The 23,983-nt window shown below is 33.6% G+C and overlaps 1 long non-coding RNA gene across 1 annotated transcript in view; it reads left to right on the top strand.

The window, feature by feature from the left end:
* LOC138709590 (uncharacterized) overlaps nucleotides 1-23,983 on the top strand; it is a 514,896-nt gene that overhangs the window by 302,762 nt on the left and 188,151 nt on the right. Inside the window, exon 2 of the long non-coding RNA XR_011334957.1 lies at nucleotides 3,018-3,074. This is a non-coding gene — a long non-coding RNA (uncharacterized lncRNA). The remainder of the gene's footprint in view (nucleotides 1-3,017; nucleotides 3,075-23,983) is intronic.

Raw genomic sequence — 23,983 nt, 5'->3', positions numbered from 1 at the left:
AAGTTATTGTAATAATTGCTGCCTTTATTCGCTGCATGTGCATGTACATCCCTGTTGTCTACGTTACAGTGGATACAGTCTGTGAAGTGTGTTGCGTGAGTGAAGTTTCATAGTTTACAGTGGTAGTGCAAAGTATTTGAACAGTGAAATGTTTTTGAAGTGTTAGTGAAATCAAGAAATGTTCCATAGTTCCAGTGCAGTGAGTGAATTGATAGCGGAATGAGTGTAGTGCTGAAAGGTACTTGTGCAAGTATGAACATACATCATTATACAGGGTGTTTCAAAAATACGGGGCATAATTTCAGGTATTTCCCACATGTAGACAATCAAAATAGTTCATTATAACATGTGTCTGGAAATGCTTCATTTCCGAGTTATGGCCTTCACAACATTGAAATTCACCTGAACGTTTTTCTTTCCGCATGTCGTTGTCATTACAGAAGATGTTCAAAATGTCCACCTCCTGCTTGAATACAGACCTCACATCGATGTCTCATTGACCTGCGAACACGATCCCAAACTCCAGGAGTATTGCGTATGTCCTCAGAACATGCCACAATTCGATTCCGAAGGGATTCCAAATCAGGCACCGGAGACGAATAAACTAATGATTATAAATGGCCCCACAAGTAGAAATCGAGACTTGCTACCCTCCAGAATCTCCTCCTGTACTTCTGGAGTTGTAGATCTTGGTGGTCCCCTTCCCAAACCAGGAGAGTTAAATTTTCCATACTCGCACAGACGGTAATGGAGACGTACAAATGTCTTCCGATCTGGACATTGTCGCTGTGGGTACCTCTCCTGGTACAAACGACGAGCCAGCGCAGCATTGCCGTCCGCCTTACCGTACATGAAGTGTATCTCTGCCAGCTCTTGATTTGAATACATGTCGCACAGTCTAACGCCTACACAGCACTGAATGTAATCTTCGCCTCGGAATGAACAGTCAGAGTGCCCTCTTAATGTCTCCTTTGACGGCAACGACCTGCGGAAAGAAAAACGTTCTGGGAATTTCAATGTTGTGAAGGCCATAACTCGGAAATAAAGCATTTCCGGACACATGTTGTAATGAACTATTTTGATTGTCTACATGTGGGAAATACATACCTGAAATTATGCCCCGTATTTTAGAAACATCCTGTATACTCGTGGGTTTAATTTCGAACTTCGGGTTAAGATATAAATTAGACATCTTGATTACACAACTTTTAACACTGTATCACTTCGGAATATGTAGGATAAGACTTTCATGTGTTAAATTCTAACGTACCTTGTTTATGTTTGGACCTATTTATGGATAATCTTCAGAACTGGTCGTTGTTGGTCTTGGCGCCTCTTGTTTTGTTTCCTGTGAGGATGTGTTCGTGTGGTATAATGTACAGTCAAAGAGTATGTATGTTCTGAAACTGAGTTGTGTGTTGAGAATTTCGTTGGAGTGTGTTTTCGTGTGTCAACACACAACTCAATTTCAGAACACACACACTTTTTGACTGTACATTATACTACACGAATACACCCTCACAGGAAATAAAACAACAGGCGCCAAGATCAACAAAGACCAGTTCTGAGGATGACCCATAAATAGGTCGAAACATGTAAACACAAGAAAATCTTATCATACATATACCGAATATAAATTATTAACTATTAATTAATTATATTATATTAAGTGATTATGCTTCATTTAATTTAGGATGCTGCTTGTTAATATTATTAAATAGGCTATTGCTATTATTATTTTATAATTAATATTACGAATTGTAATTTATTATTAATAGTAATCATTGGTGTAATTAGTTACCACCTGCCACCGGGTATTTACCCATTTGTAGTGTGAATAAACACATATAGATACAATGGAAATCTGACTTTAAGATGATATGCCCACCACTTAACTATTAAGCGACAGACCCTAAATCTGTTAGGCGGCCACGTAGGTCAGTTGGTAGGGCAACTGGCTAAAACTGAAAGTCCCGAGTTGAATCTCCGGGGTTAGGAGATTTTTCTCGTTGTGAATCTTTAAGTACACTTAAACGACTATAGAATTGAATATGGAGCCCTTTTAGAGGGTGTAAAGGCAGTTGTAGCTTAATGCCGACTATACCATCCAGGTTATAAAACATGGAACTCTACTCCATGTTCCAGTGGGCCTTCATGGCTTCTGAAAAAGGTACCCTTACCTATAAACTGTCATGGAGAATGTATAATTTCTTTTAAGCAACAAAATGTTATCTCTAAAATTTTACTGCTGGTCAAGAGAGAAAAGAATAGAAGGAGACGGCTCGAACTTTTGAAAGACGAAATTACTTCCTTAGCCATCTGGTTTAACTTTCACCAATGATTGTGATGATTGGTGATCAAGAGTTCGGATTTATCTGCACTAAAATTAATTTTTTTAGTTGGTAAAGTTTATAAGCATATCGTCGTTGTTCCAGCAATAACTCCTATGTGCAAAATATAAAATTTTTCAGTAGGAAGAAAAACACATTTTTGTTCATTCTATGGCAGTGGTACATAGGAAACTGTGAATTCTTACATTTTCGAAAGAAATAAATATAATTACATATAGGAGATTTTATTATTTGCTTTATCATTTAAGTTATTTAACAGAGCAAAAATCTGAAAATCGATAAATATGTCACGTAGGAGTTATTGCAGGAACAACGACGATATAAGCAGAGTTGGCCGTCTATATTTGGTGTATGTGTCTAGTTTATAAGGAAAGTGAATGATCGCATGATGTCGAGTTAGATACATGGGTTTCAATAATCTCAAGAAAACTATTTAAATATAGGTTTCAGGCTCCTATAAAGTTCTTTTCTTGTAACCTATGTTTTCTATATTGTATGCCTTTTTATGGGGAGTTAAACCTGAGACTCTGGAGGATTCTCTGTTAGACCTTTATAATTGAAAATTGTCGTTGTCTTCATCTTGTCCCCGTTTTGACACTGATTAAACATAATGCATCTTCCGTTATAAAATGATATTAATGTTATTCCTTCTTTCATATGTTTTAGATATCTACCGTCATTAGACAAGACTGATACAATAGCGTTTGCGTTGCTGAAGATCTGGTGAGTCCAACTGGAATCTGTTCACATAAATACTATCATATTTGGAACAAGATCTCGTAAATTATGCTACTCTCCTAGGCTGGTATTTCACCAATTGCCACATCAATAATATTTATGATAATAAATAATAATAGTAATCATTATAATTTTCTTCATTATGCTGTAACGACAAAGAACTCTTTAATTTCGGCACGTTACTTTAGAGTGGTAAGCTGTCTTCAGTGACAGATGCATTATACACTTGATTTTCTTTCAATCTGTTTATTTCACATGAAGTAGGCCTATTATATTTAAGACCTCTCTATTTCTTTGTTTTAGAGCCGATTTCATCAACATGTTACTAATCCACACTTAACTAATTGTAATTTAACTTAAATATTGAAGTTAAATCGTATTTAAATAGTTTGCATTTCACCAAACTAATACGCTTTTAAAATAAAGTCAGTTAATTTAATTCCCAATTAACTCATCACGGCCTTCGGAATCATAGTAAAATAGTAATTCCGAAGGCCATGTGCATTGTTAATGTAAGCAGTGACCTTTATAGTGAGTTCATTTGTTATATGGCGACAATGAAATGTCATCATAAACAGAGGTAACCTCAAAACATATTACAGTAAAATCATCGAAAACAAAAAGACGGATGGGTAGACCAGCGAATAGGGATTATAAAGAATGGACACTTCGCGTCGGTACCTTTGATGTAGCAGGACTGATTTCAATGACCTTCAAGCCAGCTAGAGCGTCAGATTCTGCTTTCTCCCTAGAGTTGGCGCTGACATCACACCAGCTAGCAGTCGACACAGCGGAAATATAGCACATATAATTAATACATCTAGGTACATTATGTACTCAAATAAAATAAATTGGATCCATAAACTAATAAATCTGTCATTAACTGTGATGTCTAGACTCTCGAGTTCCTTTATAATGAGAGTTGAGACGTTGATCCCAACAACAATTAAAATATGTAATGATTTGATGGCGCTGAAAATGGAAAAACAAAACTTTTATGAGAAGTAAAACCATATACCTATATTATATTATAAACAAATATTAAACGAATTTGATACATAATTTTATAATGTATTATATTATTTTATAATATAATTTATTATATCTGAAATAAAAAAAATATTATTACAACTAGTTTGTCATTGAGAAATAAGGAAAAGCTGTTAACTTGAATTTATTTGAAGCAAAGCGTTACTGGATTATGCAATAAGGTAGGCGATGTTTGGATCCTGTGTCTCAACTCTATACTCAATTATTATCTTAGCGTATGCTCGATTACACTAACCTCTAGCTCTTGAAAGTGGAACTAAACGCTGGCGCACAGAGAAACAAAACACAGGAAAATTCGCTCAGTGTCCATTCTTTATACCCCCTATTCGCTGTGCAGACCTTAGAAGAAAAGAAGAAAGGTTGCAAATAAGTAGAAAGAGATTTCAATGCAAGAAACCTGATCCCAATGTCTTCAGCAATATTGAAGACAAAACGGGATAATAAGAAAGTAGGTGCAAGGAAATATAATTCTTCAAGAAAAATGAAACGACTTCATGAATCGTATAATTCTGTGTGTTCAGTCCAAGAATTTCAATACACCGTTAAACATTAATGCTTCTCTAAAAAAAACTTTGTAATTTATCTTTGTGAAATGAAAATCGCTTTACTTTCATATAGCTTTGCTACCACTAAAATAAAGGTGACTCAGTATCTATTAAACATGTATACTAATTAATTAAATTGAAATATAAAATATGTGTTAGCAATAAAAATATTCTAATGTGTGATTGTGTATCCCAAATTGCAATATTTTCGTCGTTGCATGTTAGATTGTCATGAAAACTAAGGTCGTATTTGCGGCTGATGCATGAAGTCTTACCTACCTTGAACCCGTGACCTTATGCAGGGAAAGCAACTCTTTGGATGAGAGGATTTGGGATGGCATTGTAAGTTACTCCCACACGCAGCCGTGCAGATAACACCGTGCTTCTCATCACGGCAACATCGCGAGTGAGAGATTACCATCTGGGGGGTTTCATCCATTAGCTCGTATGGAGAGAGACTTTGACGTCTCAGATGCGTAATAACTCTGTTCTATCTTGGCGCAGGCACGAATATATTATATGTATTTTATTACATGCAGCCAGGCGCATATAACGGCCAACGTTCATTCCAGGTTACTGCTATAAATTCCGGATTCCAGCCATGAGTCACTGTCCGGAAAGAAGGTTGTGGTATTAAAAGCTATGCTTGTTTTAAATTTAACCACAATAATTTCACTTTGACTATTACATTTTTACTACGTCATACTACTTTTGACCAATAAAACGATACGAAATGATGTGTTTATACCAATCTTAACTGTTTACCTCTACAATTTTATCACTTCCCTAGCATTTGTTTCTTTGTTTGCCAATATTTCAAATTGAAAATTATTTACGGTATTATAAAACATGCTTTGATTCCCGCATAGATAGTCAACTGAAAATGGCGGCTCCATTCAAACGTTTTGGTGAAGCTAACATTAGTGAAATAGAATTTCAGTAAGTCAATTAATATTTTATTGTATTAGAGTACTTTATTTCTTCTAATCTTTATATACTTTCTTCTAATCGTGTAATAGTCAATGGAAATCCCACTCGAGTTTTGATTTTCTTTAGACTATTACACTCTTACTACGTCATACTCTTTTGACCAATAAAACGGTACGAAAGGACGTATTATAACCAATCATGGCTGCTTATCGCACAATTTTATCGCGTCCCTAGCATTTGTTTAATTTTATCGTATCCCTAGCATTTGTTTAATTTTATCGCGTCCCTAGCATTTGTTTCTTTGTTTGCCAACATTTGAAACTGCGCTGGTCTGGACGTCAAAAAAATGTATATATATATATCAAATTACAAACCACTCCAGTCGATGCACAGCAGTTTCAAATGTGGCTCGCATTGGCATTCAAGAACAAGAATTAATAAAAATCACTGATCATACCTATGCATCTTCTGAAATCCGATTTACAAATAAATGAAGAGCACCATTCGGAAATCCTAAATAAGTTGAATACACCATGTAGGCCTAAATCAACGAGTTCCACTTCTATTACGCACACGTCCAATATAACATCAATTGAACCACCAACCACAATCAAATTTGAAAATTGTACATTCAATAATTATTCCTTTTAAAATTATTCATTCGGAAATTCTGAATAAGTTGAATACACCATGTAGGCCTAAATCAACGAGTTCCACTTCTATTATGCACACGTCCAATATAACATCAATTGAACCACTAACCACATTCAAATTTGAAAATTGTACATTCAATAATTATTCTTTTTAAAATTATTCATGTTTATTTTTTATGTCATCGTCGTTAATTAAAACTTTTCTAACACTTGTGTATATTAGTTAGGTTATGTTACAGCTTCTGCTATATGATATGGATAGTCACGTATCAGAGATTGTTTAATATTAAGATTTATTGAAAATCATCTGCCAAGTGAAGTTCATTACTGGTATTCGGATAATTGAAGTGGAATGTTGCATTTTAATAAAAATGAAACTGAATCAACAAAGCCTTCTTGACAATAATATTGCCATCGTGTATAATAGATCGAGAACTTCTCGACGAGAAGGCATTGCTCACTACTGCCATCTAGCATGCATCTAGCGTAATATTTGTAATGTTGAGATGGTACAATAATACATTTGAAGACAGTTGTATTTTCGTAAGTCAATTAATATTTTATTGTATTGGAGTACTTCGTTATATACTTTCTTCTAATCGTGTAATAGTCAATTAAATCCCACTCGAGTTTTGATTTTCTCTAGATAAATCAAAACGTCTAGTGAGATTACTGTTGATAAATCAAAACCTCTAGTGAGATTATGTTGACTATTACACTTTTACTACGTCACACTACTTTTGATCAATAAAACGGTACAATAGGACGTCTTTCAACCAATCATGACTGCTTATCTCACAATTTTATCGCGTCCCTAGCATTTGTTTAATTTTATCGCGTCCCTAGCATTTGTTTATTTTTATCAGTACCCTAGCATTTGTTTCTTTGTTTGCCAACATTTCAAACTGCACTGGTCAAAAAACAGAAAATTACAAACCACTCCAGTCGATGCACAGCACTTTCAAATATGACTCGCATTGGCATTCAAGAACAAGAATTTAATAAAGATCACTGGTCATATATATGAAGAGCAACATTCGGAAATCCTGAATAAGTTGAGGGACACACCATGTACATCGAAGAGTTCACTTCTTTTATGCACACGTCCAATATAACATCAACTTAACCACCAACCACTAAAACATTCAAATTTGAAAATTGTACTTTCAATAATTGTTTCTTTTAAAATTATTCATGTTTATTTTTTATTTCATCATCGTTAATTAAAACGTTTCTTGTTTATTTCATCATCCCAAATTGAAACTTTTCTAACACTTGTTTATATTATTTAGGTTATGTTATAGCTTCTGCTATATGATATTATGGATAGTCACGTATCAGAGATTGTTTAGTACTAAGATTTATTGAAAATCATGTGTCAAGTGACGTTGATTACTGGGATCCGGATGATTGAAGTGGAATGCAAATGTTTTAATAAAAATGAAACTGAATCAACAAAACCTTCTTGACTAGTAACCGTCCACAGAGTTCAATGAAGATTCCATAGTTGGCACAGCTGATAACAAGAAAACAGCTACGTAATCATAATACACTACTGCCATCTAGCGTAATGTTGAGATGGTACAATAATACATTTGAAGACAATTGTATTTTCGTAAGTCAAATTGTATTGGAGTACTTTGTTACTTCTAATCTTTATATAGTTTCTTCTAATCGTGTAATAGTCAATTAAATCCCACTCGAGTTTTGATTTTCTTTAGATAAATCAAAACCTCTAGTGAGATTATTGTTGATAATATCTTTAATGACATATTTAGTCCGTTAAGTTACAAATATTCAAATGTTTTTGATGGATTGTTCAGTCTATAACTTATCTTACTTAAATTTAATTTTAAGGCTAGTCAAACATTTAAAATATTATAGAAATGTGTAAAGGATAAACGTTTTCGGCATTACGGCATCTTCAGTTCCTAAATCGTATAATGTTTTATGAACACCTATTTCAAAAAGAAGGGTTGATGAATGTTATATACAATTTATATAAAACAGTTTATACAGGTCTCCTACAAAAGCCCTCTCCGGTTTCGAACACATGTAATTTACGTTCTATGAATCTGACATGCATGAAAATATCACCAATGGAAAGAGAAACTCAAAAAGTTTAGTTGTGGCAACATTGTTTTTCTAGTTGGTAAAACTGCCTAATAATAGCGCATATAAAAAAATTTGTTCATTGTTGAGGCGAAATGGCTGCTATATAGGACAGAAAAGCCTGATTTTCATGTGAACTAGTCGGTTATTAATGTGCAACGGCATTACCGAACAATTTTGGTGCAGATCCACCCAGTGGGCTTAAAAACTGTAAATGGTATACTGATTGTAAGGCAAGATTCTTCGCAAGCGGTTGCGGTTTCATCCCTACCGACTATAGTTGCTGCAAGCCCTAAAACCAGAGGACAAATTGCTACGAAGAAATTTCTGCATAAGCATGCAGATTTTAATTGAAAACAGTGATGAATATATTCGTTCCGTGGTGTTTTCTGACGAAGCAATTTTTCATCTTTCTGGTGAGGTCAACAGACATAACCTCAGAATCTGGGGGTCGGAAAATCCTCGACCTACTTGGAACTTGAATATAGGCTCAATGTGTTACCAAGGGGGATACACTGAATACAGTATGTTTGAGTTTCTATTTCCATTGGTACTATTTTCATTCACCTTAGATTCATAGAATGTAAATTACATGTGTTCGAAACCGGAAAGGTCTTTTGTAGGAGCCCTGCATATAAGTCATTCAATTCACATAACATGTATTTAAGTTACAATTAGTTAATTACTCTAGCTTATGTATTCACACTCTCGGAATATTGTAAGATTCAGGGGCGAATGCTAGTCACGAAAGTTAGGCTTGCTCTTTTATTCATAGAGGAAGATGGGAGGATATAATAATTCATAATTAATAAAAATAATCAGACCCACATAAATAATTTATTTTATAATTATGAAATCATTATGAGTCATGGATCATATTCGCTTATCAGATGTATAAGTTCGATATAATATAACAAACATGGCCAACAAAACAGTTTATTTAGTTTTTTTTCGTCCCTGCCAACCAATGCATATTGTTGTATCGAGCTGCACTGAACAGCGCTCATATTCTCTATAATGTCTGTCTTCTCTTGAATAGTCCTTCGGGAAAATGGATTTAATAATAAGGTTTCAATAACACACAATTCCGAACTCATTGCAATACTTCAAATTAGTGTTTAAGAATTAATAATACATGCAGCAGCTAACATATGCATTCCGCTCATACAATTACATTGCATTCGCAAATCACAGCACATTCCCGCTGTCAATACTGGTCTGTGTAACGTTAAATAGTCGTTGGTGTAGCTCTCGGACCAGAGCTTCAATCAACACATAACAGAAGCATGTGCGCCTAGGAGGAAGGCACTTGCGCGCGCATCATATTCTCGCTATTTCTACGTCTTTCCTGTAGCTCCGAGAAACGAGCAAGCGTTGCGATACTTGCGGTGTGCAACCTGCGGATGGTATTACGCCTGTACAATATTCCAAAAATCAAAATAAATCTTAATGTACGTAATCCCATTTTGAGAAATGCACATTCCACAAAAATATTGGGCTTGCGCAGCAAGCATAGCATGCCCTGAGAAATCGCCCCTGGTAAGATTTAGTTGAATGTAAATAATCCATAACAAGAGGAAGAAGAAGTTAAGAAAAAGATGAATAACATTAAAAAAAATAACAGTTTACGAACAAATGAGTTGAAATAAAGCGAGTTAACATATGTTTGTATATAATTTCGTTTGATATTTTGTGCGAGATCGTGCGTATTTGCTTGGTTTCCGCACAAAACCAATCCGCGGTAAGTCTAAAATTCCACATTCAGTATTCCCAACGTAACACACATAACAATTTCCCTCTTCTTACCGCTTAAGTGACATATTGATTTTACTGCTTTAGGCTTTTAACATATTATTTTTAGAGACGTTCAATATAGTAATAATCAGGGAACGGATTTATATGGACTAAAAATATATGAAATATGTAAATATATATGTAGTTATTTTTACCAAAATATGGAATTAAATATGGATTTTTACCAAAATATGGAATTAAATATGGACTTAAAATTATAAAAAAATGACTATGTACGTTAAATATTGGTACATTTTAATCAAACTAAACAAAAAATATAATGGACGTACCTTATCTTCCAATGTAGTTTCAACAAAACACAATTTTTATTGTCTGTTACCATAACAATAGGTTACAAACATTTCTTTCAAGTGCTGAAAAGTGAATCTTCTTCTATTGTCTCTGAGGATAGATTTATACTGACTAAAAGAGCGTTCGACGTCACAAGAAGTAACTGGTACATAATTCAATTTCACAATGTCTGCTGGGGATAAGTCCAAGTTAATCTTCACTGTTGATTCACCACTCATCACAGCAACAACCTTTTGTAGTTCTTCATATCCAGGGTTTTTTGAAAGTACAGTGTCCACCTTAGCTCTTACTGCATCTGCAACTTTACCTCTACCACGATTCAGTTGTTCCACAGTACTATTTATAATTTCAAAACTTTCAGATAGTGAAAGGTGCCTATTTTGGAGACTTTTGAGCGTTTTTATGATGCATGAAAATGTATGCTGAATGTGAGCTAAGTCATTCTTCACACTTATGTCACAGGTAACTGTTTTCGCAGTATCAATTGAGACTGCATCTTCAGAGTCCAATGCAAGGAGAACATTGTTAATAGAGTCTATATGTTCGGCATAATATTCAACTGCTTCTAGCCATGTACCCCATCTAGTTAAAATTGGCTTTGGTGGCAATGGAATTTCAGGGTACATTTCTTTCAACACGTTAACTCTACTGGGAGCTTTGAGAAATACTTTTTTCACTGATGAAATCAACAAATCTACTTTAGGGAAATTGTCTCTGACCACTTCTGCCACACGATGAAATGCATGCGCCACACAAGTAAAATGAGTCAATTTAGGATATACAACAGATAATGCTTGTCCAGCTTTGACCATATAAGGGGCAGCATCGCTAATAAAGAATAACACATTATCGTACATAATACCCTTTGGCCACAGGATACCCATAGCTTCGTTGAACAGTTTAACTATAGTTTTGTTATTGCACTTTTCTAGAACATCACAATGTAAAAGAATTCGTTCAGAATATTGTTCACTTAACAAACCGATAACTACATTACCAACAAGTCTACCTTCTTTGTCGGGAGTCTCATCAATGGAAACCCAAATTGAACTATCTTTAATTTCATCTCTTATCTTCTGTATTGTCTCATCGTAGATGGATGGAGCATACGTCTTCCTAAGTGTTGACTCATCCGGGATTGTATGTTGAGTATATTTTTCAAGGAATTCCCTGAAGACCTTATTCTTTAGTTTGTAGAGAGGAATATCAGCAGAGATGAGAGAACGGCACAGGTCGATGTTAAACTCAGATCTTACATTCGATGTTGTTGGTTGTGTTAAAAACAATTGTCTCTGCTTGGAATTTAGTTGTTTGTTGGCCTGATGTTTACTAGTTGTAATGTGTTGTTGCACCAGGAACTTTTGTGTAGATGATACTGCACACTGACACAAATTACAAAATAATATTTTATTGTCAGTTGATAAACCATCTTCTTTAAATTCTGAAATGTAACTTGTTAGTTTTGATTTTAAATTGACTGAATGACGTACTTTTGGCATATTTACCGTCTTTATAGTATGATTTACAAAACTGAACCTATGTGTACTCTGACTGGCATTTAACTGTTGAGCTGCACAACTGAAGTCTGTTAAAAATTTTAAATTAAATTAATACAGTTTTGTAACTTACTTTCCCATTGTTGATAGGACTGCTAATTTTCAAATAACTCTGATGTTAAAGGGATTACTGAACATGTGTTTAAATCTCTATTGTTGAAATGTATTTTTAAAAGTTAATGGAATTTTGTTTTGTTTTATTGTTAAACCTAATATAATATGGACTGTTTTATATGAAATATGGAAAATATATGGAAATTAACGAAAATATGTACTAAACTCTAAAATATGGAAAAATATGGAAAATAAAAGTAGGATTTTTCAACCCTACACATTGTGAAACATAAAGATAAGGCAAAATATAAATTATATTAGCTTTATAAGTAAATATGTATTTACATATAAATCCTTTCCCTGGTAATAATTATAAATTGGAAACTTACCACTGCAATTTCACCTAAATTGCACTGTTAATTATGGTTTTTAAATATTTGCAAAAATTAAGTAAACTCTACAACTCCACTAAGTTACTGCATTCGTGATGCAAGTAACATTAAGGAAGCCGTTTGTTTTAAGTTCGCATTTATATACTGGGGGGAAAAAGAAGGCAGATATATATCACGGCCTGCTGGAGTATAGTAAACACAGAAAACATTTTAAAGCAACAATGTTGAAGCTAGATATTTTTGTTTTGCCAATTTGCCGTCATTGAACAGAAACCGAGATGGAGATTTCGTTGCAACTAATTAGAAATTCCTCTTTCAGGTATGTAATAAACGATCTTCGCACAAAATAATGTACGATACACGAACGGTAAGTTTTGTTTCAATTCTCGGAAATTAAAAAAGCTCAACTACGTTTCGCTTTTTCAAACTTTTCCTCGAACATGAAAACTTCAACATACCGCTCTTGTAACGCATATTACTATTAAATGATTACAAATTGTTCAGGACTTTGCTTCTCAGATGGTAAGACTGACTTAATGTAGCATGCAATCACCTTCACTACTCGGGAGATGCGAGCTTAGTGATCGTGGACTATTTATAAATGCAGTATTGTACCTTACATTCATGAAATATTCATGTGGCTGGCGCTAGAACTGTCAAGAGAAATATATGAGGCAGATAGTTGTGCATTATATCCGTACGATACTGCAAATACGTGTCATAAATTTCACGTACGCCAATTTTCCCTAATGATCTCGCAATTGCTTCTCGTCTTCATTAATCTTAATTACTTGAACTGCGATATCACACAACGCAGCAGCGAGTTTCTGTTGTGTGTTAACAGCAGTAATGATGCTGCTTCCAGTGTTTAGAATTACGTCAGCTGCTGAATTAAAATGTAATTCAATTTGTGATGTTCAATCAAGAAGAAGGATGTGAAGTATGATGTCTAGATATTAGCGTACAGGAAATTGAATATTATATACTCATGGGAACAAAATATCGTGCTCAAAGAATCGGAAATGAGATAATGAACGCTTCTAGTTAATCCAGCGTATAGGTAACTAAGTATGGACACTTCGCGTCGGTACCTTTGATGTAGCCGGACTGATTTCAATGACCTTCAAGCCAGCTAGAGCGTCAGATTCTGCTTTCTCCCTAGAGTTGGCGCTGACATCACACCAGCTAGCAGTCGACACAGCGGAAATATAACACATATAATTAATACCTCTAGGTACATTATGTACTCAAATAAAATAAATTGGATCTATAAAATACAGTAATAAATCCGTCATTAACTGTAATGTCTAGACTCTAGAGTTCCTTTATAATGAGAGTTGAGACGTTGACCCCAACAACAATTAAAATATGTAATGATTTGATAGCACTGAAAATGGAAAAACAAAACTCTTATGAGAAGTAAAACCATATATCTATATTGTAATATATACAAATATTAAACGAATTTGGTACATATTTTTATAATGTATTATATTATTTTATTATATCTGAAATATAAAAAAAATATTATTGCAACTAGTTTGCCACTGAGAAATAAGGAAAAGCTGTTAACTTGAATTTATTTGAAGCAAAGCGTTACTGGATTATGCAATAAGGTAGGCGATGTTTGGATCCTGTGTCTCAACTCTATATTTTAACGTATAAAAATAACAACATAAAATTTCTCGTTCCGTTTGAAGTTTGTGCACCACTGTTTTCTTAATCCAACAGGCTGCTTATTCACATACACAACCCGTCCTCTTTCCACACTTAGCGCTTGCTGCCCGCGCACGACGTCAAGGTCAGAAAAATGCGCTTGCTTTAACATCACTGAGTTAGACTTTTCAATATTTACGAAACACACAGTAGTCGATGTGGAACTTTTTGAAACAGCACAGTTATTGACTGTCGTCGCCAAATAGGAGATCTGTCTGGCTGCGGTTTTGAATATGCATTCTGCTGATAAACCCGAAAATATGCAATTTGCACATTTGCAAATTACTTCATCTGACGATACTATATCCAGTGAGATAAACTCTGGCGATGAGAGATACATATGCAATCCGCGTGAACCCAAACTTATAAATATGAATTTTTGTAGCTTTAGTGATTATGCAAATAAACTTCTAACACAGGGAGAGAGACATATACATTTATTTACGCTAAATCTTATCACTACTTTACAGTTTCTTGTTATTCTTAAGCTAGTAATACTACTATTTCTCTGAAACATTGAATTCTAACTTCTTAGCAGCCAGAGAAATCAAGTTGAAAGCATTGATTAAATATTGTGCTCGAGAATTCAAAAGAATAATATAATAGTACATTATGCAACGAGCCTATAATGATAGTAATTAAGACGCGAGTATGTTTATGAAACGAGCGCAAGCGAGTTTCATAATTTTCATACGAGCATCTTAATTACCATTATAGACAAGTTTCATACGACATTTTATGCTCGACCATATTTCTAACTTGAAATTATTCATAAGTATTCATATTGTGACAGCCACGTGAGAAGGAAGGGCTAAGTCGGCCGAGACGTTCAGGTTGCGCGCGCATCTGCTTCCTGGGGCATGTGCTGTGGGGAGAAAGGGGAAAGAGCGACTGCGGCAGAGAGAAGAGATATCCGGATGATTCGAGAATGGACACACGCTTGGAAATATCGAGAACTCGTACTTTCTCGCAACTGTGGTTTAGCTATAAATACAAGACGCGAGTGAACTTGAGACAGTCAGTCAGTCAGTCAGTAAGCCAGTGTTGTTAAAGTCAGTGGAGAGCAAGCCAGACAGTCTTGTGGAGCAGTGAAGCCAGCTTCGAGACCAGAGCGCGACTTGAGTTGTGTCCGTAACTGTGGAGCCTGAAGCCCGGAGTTCGAGTGCAGTGGACCGCAGTTGGGGGACCTGAGTACGAAGTGCAGCGGATCGTCTCTGAAGGTCTGGGGTTCGAGATTCTGTGAACGCGAGTGACTGAGCTAGAAGAACTAGCCAAGACAAACGAGCTGTGAACTGAGAACAGACAGTTCTGTGTTGTAAATAGTGCTTTGTGAATATTAGTTAAGATTAACAGTTCATTGTTGTTTCATAATAGTCCAAGTAAATTGTCATTGTCGTTTGTGGAGTGCAATAACAAACGCTGTGTTGCTGTGCGGAGAGCAAATCCCATTGTTGACGGGAGTGAAATTAAATTGTAGAAAGTGAAGAGTTATTGTTGAGATAATAAAATTACTTTGTTGTTCAGTATCAAAATTTACAATATTATTCTTATCTGACTGGGGAGCGGAAGTGTTCTTCTGCAATATCTCGTAAATTGTGAGATGTGCGCAGACGCGAAAGTATTGATTTTTTCCGAGAAACAAATATCATTGACCTTGATATAATCTAGAGAGTAAAATGAACATTAATCTTGATATAACCTTGAAATTGATTTAGACATTGAAAAACGAGATGACAAATTGAATTTATTTGAATATTATTTACAATTAACGCTAATTATTATAGTAACAGAACATAACCTTCTGCGACAGTATTGGATTTCCAGCCTCCGTGACGTTTCGCTAGTTGTCTTTCGATTGCATATCCGAGAATAATCGATACTTGCGCTTTCATATTGGTACAATGGTGCTCTCTGATTGGTGGAAAACCTGAACTTTAATGAATAGGTGTACTTAATGAGGTCCATTAAAGGGCTGCTACCAGGTGTATAATTACTACATTTCGGCATAGTCGAGCGTAAAAGAGTTTATGGTTTTTGTGTTTTATATTGTGAGACTATACGATGTGATAAACGTATCTGAACATAAACATTCCCAAAAGTTCAATAAAATTACTTGAAATATAATCAAGAAATAAAAGTAAAATAATATCAAACTAATTTATTACAAATATTACAAGAACAGATAAGAGATTATAGCTAAGGAATATTTAAACTTATCTTGTTCAATATTTATTGCGAATTTTATTTAATTTTCGTATTTCTTTTCTTTTTTTATTATTATTTTATTACCTTTCATTTTGTTATATTCTTCCTTACGTTTTCCATATTAACTATTTGTGAGTCCACACCTGTGGAGTAACGGTCAGCGCGTCTGGCCGCGAAACCAGGTGGGCCGGGTTCGAATCCCGGTCGGGGCAAGTTACCTGGTTGAGGTTTTTTCCGGGGTTTTCCCTCAACCCAATAGAGCAAATGCTGGGTAACTTTCGGTGCTGGACCCCGGACTCATTTCACCGGGATTATCACCTTCATTTCATTCAGGCGCTAAATGACCTAGATGTTGATAAAGCGTCGTAAAATAGCCCAATAAAATAAATTAACTATTTGTGCTAAATGAGTTGCTTTTGTTATATTCCAATGTATTTTACTTTCTTTTTTCTATTATGGTATTATTTTCATGTTGTTTAGTGTCTATTTTATTATGCTATTATTATTACCGGTATTATTATTATTATTATTATTATTATTATTATTATTATTATTATTATCATTATCATTATTATTATTATTTTATTTTTTTGTAATATGTTAGTACTCTGTTCTTGAACTTTTTGTTAAATTTTCACTGCTTGTATACTTTGTGACCTGGTAGGGTATAAGAGAAGGCCCTATGGCCTTAAATCTGCCAGTATAAATAAAGAATTAGCCTATTATTATTATTATTATTATTATTATTATTATTATTATTATTACTATTTTATTCATTAAGTAATTGCAAAAATTAAATAAAACTAGGTTACAAAATGGGAATAAAACAGATCTAAATTTTATTATATATTTTCCTTAATCTATTTTTGCACATATTCTCCCTGGCAATCCTCAAATGAAGTTCGATCACTTTACTTATCAGCTATTGGCTAGTCAAGCAAAATAGTGTTTCGGTGTTGCCAACCCTAGGGATTTATACCTAGTTACAGGGAATTTGAGTAGGTCTACCATCTGGAAATATAGGGATTAATCATTGCATCTAGGGATTTTTTTAGTTTCGAGAAAAAAATTGTTTTAAATTAAACATTTCGTAGTGTGTTTTGGGGAAGCCATTGATTTAATTCCCAATATGCTCCGTCAGTTTAAGAGAGCTGTGTATTATGGCAATAAATGATTGAAATAATTTCAGTTTTCTGTACGGTACTTTAAATGTGCAGAAATTTGATCCGAACAAATGTAACATTTTTTTAATTCTTTTGGAGAAAGAAAAGATACATTTGTTCGGATGAAATTTCTGCACATTTGGGGGATACAACTAAAAATTCTTTCAATCACGTATTATTGTAATACATTGCTCTCTTAAATTGACTAAGCATATTGGAAATTAAATCAATGACTTTTCCAAAACACCCTGTGAAATGTTTAATGTAAACAATTTTTATTTCGAAAAGGATGCACAAACGAGCAAAATTGTATTAAATGTTTGTGTTTGAAATATCTTAAAAAATAACCCCCTGAGATTAATAACATTAAATATGGTTCACCCTGCATATAGCTCCAGAAGCTGTCATCTTTTTGCAAGGAAACGATTAGGAGCTCAGCTCCAATTCCGCTGTAACTTACTACCAAATTCTTGGAATCATACCTTTCTTGGACTAAAAGATTGGGGATATTTTATTAATATTTTTCTTAAGAAAAATATTAATAAAATAAACTAGCAGCATTTCTCACAAAATAAATGCATAGAAACATGCAGCTACCTCATAAATACTTGCAGTAAAAATTTCATCCAGATTGATTAATATTTGGCATAAGAAAGTTGCTGTTGAATCAACAAAAATGAACACAGAAAAATAGATTTGAAAATAAAATTAATATTTATATAAATTAATACTCTCCTCCGCTACATTCATCTAGTAACTTCAGGGAGCCAACAAAAAGTTACTAGATTTGTAATCAGAAATTTTAAAAAAGAATTCTTCGATGAAAAACAATTTTGACAGCTCTTTAAATTCCACGCCCCCTTCCAGCCTCAATTTAAAAGGTGTAAACATACGAGTATTTGTAATCAGAATTTAGCTGAATCCATTTGGGGTATGAAAATATAAATTCTGAATAAGTGAAATAGCTAAAAGAATTTTGGAAAAATTTTCATGATTTTCAGTGGAGTCTTCCCTTAAATACTGTTGGTTAAATAGGCAGTAAGTGTAATTTTAAACATCTTACAACATTGTTGTCAACATGTCGAGTGAAATAAGATATAACTACAGACGTGGACAAATTATTAACAAAATTGACGATTTTTATGTAATTCTGTTTTCAAAATTTGACTTTTCAATTTAGACTACATTTGGCAATTTTGCATATTTCTATCATTACAATAGATAGAAATATGCAAAAATATCAACTGTAGTTTAAATTGAAGAGTCAAATTTTGTAAAAATATAAATTAAAAATGTTCAGTTTTGCTAATAATTTGGAAATACCCAAAATGTAAATTGTATTGCAAATTGAAGAGTTAAATTTTGTAAAAATATATAATAAAAATCTTCAGTTTTGCTAATAATTTGGAAATACCCAAAATGTAAATTGTATTGCAAATTGAAGAGTCAAATTTTGTAAAAAAATTTACAATACAAATCTTTAATTTTGCTAATAATTTTTCCACGTCTGTATAAATAAGAGTAGGAAAATCTTATATTTTTAACATATATTTCGAATAATCTGTCTCACTAATTAAATAAGAATGATCTATCATAATGAGAAATTAAAATTGTGTGTAAGTAATTAGTGATTTTATATGGGATATAGGTCCATAAACCGTAGACTCAGACTAGAGGCTCTTAATTCCTGTGTATTCTCGGTGCTAACATACGGTTGCCAAACCTCGGCCCTCACAGAGAGGCAAAAGACGAACGTCGAAATATGCCAAAGGAAAATGGAGAGGAAGATAGTTGGCGTTTCACTGAAAGACAAGGTCTCCAACACGGCACTGCAGAAAATTACAGCTTCTGAGAACATCACACAAAAAGCCCTCATAACGAAGTGGAAGTGGGGTGGTCATGTAGCTAGGCAGCAACAAGGCAGACGGGCGCGAGAAACCACCATATGGGACCCGCACATAGGAAGGAGAACACAAGGCAGGCCAAGAAGAAGGTGGGCAGATACATTCAAGCAGCAGCTGGGAGGGAACTGGTCAACCATCGCCCGCAACAGGAACGAGTGGAGACAGATATTGAACAAACTCATCTATAATGATAATGATGATAATAATAATAATAATAATAATAATAATAATAATAATAATAATAATAATAATAATAAATCTGTAGCCGAAATTTTTCTGGTAATTTTCGATTTTCCAAAAATAATTGGTCCTAACATATATAATTAACAACCCTGAAACCGAAAATAGCCTTTTTGAAATTTCTGTTTCTGTCTGTCTGTCTGTATGTTTGTTACCTTTTCACGCGATAATGGCTGAACGGATTTCGATGAAAATTGGAATATAAACTACGTTCGTTGTAACTTAGATTTTTAGGCTATATGGTATTCAAAATACATTATTTAAAAGGGAGGTTATAAGGGGGCCTGAATTAAATAAATCGAAATATCTCGCTTATTATTGATTTTTGTGAAAAATGTTACATAACAAAGTTCCTTTAAAAATAATTTGCGATAAGTTTTATTCCTTCAAATATTTTGATAGGACTGATATTTAATGAGATAAATGAGTTTTAAAATTAAAATAACTGCCATCTAAGGCCGTGTAATGAATTAAAAAACAAATGACTTCGTCTGTAAAAGGCCTTGAACAGCAACAATCGAAAGCTATGAAAGATAGCCTACAGAGAATGTTTCTGTGTTTGTATGAAGTAATATCGGAAGCTAAATTAACCGATTTGTATAATTAATTATTATTTCACCATTGGAAAGTGTAGTTTCTCTAGATGGACATAATGCTATAATGTTATTACAGTAACTTCTGATATAATATAATATAATATAATATAATATAATATAATATAATATAATATAATATAATATAATATGTAATATTATGTTATATAATTTAAGTTATTTGAAGGGTTCAGAACCATAGTGGGCCAAGCGCCACTTACTGAATACGTAGAAAACAAGGGTTAAAATTAAGTTATTACCATAATTCAATGGAAACCTATAACAAGTAAAATAAAATATACACATTAAATCTAAATGATGTCAATCTTCATTAAGCTATGGTTGCATGTAATAAAAATTAAGAAACAGGTTAAAGGAATTGTCATTGCACCAAATGAGTGTGTCTGGACCAAAATAATCGTATTTTAATTATTTGGATGCAATTTAAATTAAGTAACATATTAAACGATTTATCCTTCTATCAAACACGAATGTTTCCTGAATCAAATGTCCTATTTTAATTATGTAATTACTTTATATTTATTTCTAACGGGTGCAGCGGAGCGCACGGGTACGGCTAGTATAGAACTAAAATTTGACAAACTCTAGTGTATCTCATAGTGAATGTGAATGTAAATATTGTTCACGTGAAATAGCTCATCATGTGAACCACACCAACCGAGCTTCCCCTCCTGTAGGAGGCCCTAGCCCTTCATGGGACACAGTGGCTTCATTCATTCATTCATTCATTCATTCATTCATTCATTCATTCATTCATTCATTCATTCATTCATTCATTCATTCATTCATTCATTCATTGATATGGGATATGTAAAAAGAGAACAACACGACACAGTTTGACCTGTTAGTATGTTGACGAAATGTTCCACTTACAGATATTTCGATGTTCGTTACAGTTATTTTTGCCTGTTGTAGGATTTAAATCTGAACTGAATTCTCTATAGCATTATCCTATCCCCTGGAAAATAAATAAAAACAAAAATATGGGATCACGCTTACTGTACATCCAGCCTAGCGTAAGCTTAACAGGTGGCAGTAGTCGGTTGATATTTGTATTGTTTTTTACTGGGGCACGAGTGAAAAATGGCTCCGGAGATAATCGTGATGGCGCTGGTTTAAAGGAGAGATGCTGCTCCGGTCCGTTGCCAATAGAGAGAACGCAAAAACGGAGACAAATAATGACCACAGCCTTACTGTTCAATACTATGTGGCTGAGATCTAGAATTTTCTCAGTCTAACTTACAAATTCAATTATTTTAAATTGTATTTATTTACATTCTACAGTATTCGCAAAAAAAAAAAAAAACATTTTCTATTATTCACTCATTAAAGCGACTGAAGCACTTTCTTCCCGATAAATTAAAATTAATCCTTGTACAAACACTCGTGATGCCACACTTTGACTACTGCGATATTATATTAAGTAACCTAAATGCAAATTTGAGCAGCAGGCTACAACGTGTGCATAATGCGTGCGTCCGTTATATTTGTAATATTCGTAAGTATGATCATGTTTCCCCGTCTTTCCAAACTCTGTCTTGGCTAAGGCTAAGCGATCGACGAGCCCTGCATTCTTTTGTTCTCTTATTTCAAATTCTGCGCACCGCTAGCCCAATCTATTTGGCTTCTCGTTTTCAAAATTTATCTGCATATCATCAGCTAAGTACAAGATTTCATCATAACAATTTACTCATTATACCCTACCACAAGACATCTTTATATTCTTCATCCTATACAGTTTCAGTTGCTAGAAATTGGAACTCGCTTCCGAGTGATGTAAGGGGTTGTTGGACAATAACTTCATTTAGGTAAAAATTACATAAATTCTTACTTAACAGATTAATTGCTGATTAATATTTGTTACCTATAATGAAACTAACATCTGTCCATTCTTATTATTATCATTAATTTTTCTAAATAGATTTACAAAACCTCTGATGGCAATTACATTAATATTCTCATTATAGAAATATATTTTAGATTTATATATATATATTTTTTTCTCCCTGTAACATAGTCCTAGTAAGTTTATATTAAATTAATTTTCATCATTTTACTAGCTAACTCAAATCTTAACTTAATTATAATTCATTGAATTAAATTAGCTCATAAATTAAGTTACTACTTTACCTTATAGGTTTATCTAAATTTAAATAAATATGTAGTCTACTAGTCTTTAAAACTTTAAAACTTAACTGAAGAATATAGCTGGAGAACCTTTTAAGTGTAGTGTAAATATTTGTAATTTAAATATGTATTGTATTGATTAAGGCTGGTTGAGTGGAAGAGAAGGCCTTATGGCCTTAACTCTGCCAGCGAAAATAAAACATTATTATTATTATTATTATTATTATTATTATTATTATTATTATTATTATTATTATTATTATTACATCGCTTCAATTGCGAGCGGTCGTTAAATAAACCATAAATAAAAAAATAATAATTTTACATTGCTTCACAGCCAGAATGTGGATCATGTCAAAAAATCTTAATAGTATGTATGTATTTTTTAGTAGGTTATTTTACGACGCTTTATCAACATCTTAAGTTATTTAGCGTCTGAATGAGATGAAGGTGGTAATGCCGGTCAAATGAGTCCGGGCTCCACAACCGAGTGGAGTAACGGTTAGCACGTCTGGCTGGGAAACCAGATGGTCCGGGTTCGAATCCCGGTCGGGACTAGTTACCTGGTTGAGGTTTTTTTCGGAGTTTTCCCTCAATGCAATCTGACCAAATGCTGGGTAACTTCCGGTGCTGGACCCCGACTCATTTCACCGGCATTATCACCTTCATCTCATTCCGACGCTAAATAACCTGAGATGTTGATACAGCGTCGTAAAATAACACAACCTCACCACCGAAAATTACCCAGCATTTGCTCATATTGGATTGTCTTCTGCCATACCAAGAGGTGTCAGGCCTCAGGTTATGTTTCTGTTCTAAAAACGCTTGGTAATTATTGGTTTGTACTTGTAAATATTACATGTCTCATATCGTGTATATGATCAGTGGATACAATAAATAATTGTGGTGACATGCAAAAGTCAAAATATTATAAGTTTTCAAAGTTCCGATTTGGATTGGCATAAGCCTTTTCATATGCAATGAATGATATGTATAATAATTGATGTGAGAAATTATAGTTGCTACATAAAATTACATTAGTCATATTATGTTTAAGGCATATAGATTGTGCAAATGAAATTTTATCGATACCCTGATCTACATCATTTTACGAAAAAAAAAAAAATATTTGGCAGTCATATAGAATTAGTATTTGATACTTGATATATATAATATATATATATTTTTTAATCTGACAGGATTAAGGCCATAAGGCCTTCTCTTCCATCCCACCAGGTATCACATATAAATGCAAAAAAAGAAATACAGACGCTGTTGAAAATAATACAAATTAAATTAAAGCCCTATAGAGGGTCAACAGGGTCAAAAGAACACTATACAGCTCTCATCGAGCTAATACAAGAAAAAAAAGAAAGAAAAACAGAGATAGCAATGATGATAGTGATAACTGATGATAATAATAATAATAACAATAATAATAATGATAAGAATAATAAATACATTACATATTAATTGTCAATTTTACAACAGCATAGTTACAATATTTACTATATTATGTCATGGGTT

The sequence above is a fragment of the Periplaneta americana genome, chromosome 11, assembly GCF_040183065.1.
Source record: "Periplaneta americana isolate PAMFEO1 chromosome 11, P.americana_PAMFEO1_priV1, whole genome shotgun sequence".
Classification (NCBI taxonomy): domain Eukaryota; kingdom Metazoa; phylum Arthropoda; class Insecta; order Blattodea; family Blattidae; genus Periplaneta; species Periplaneta americana.
This window is presented reverse-complemented; position numbering and strand designations above follow the sequence as displayed.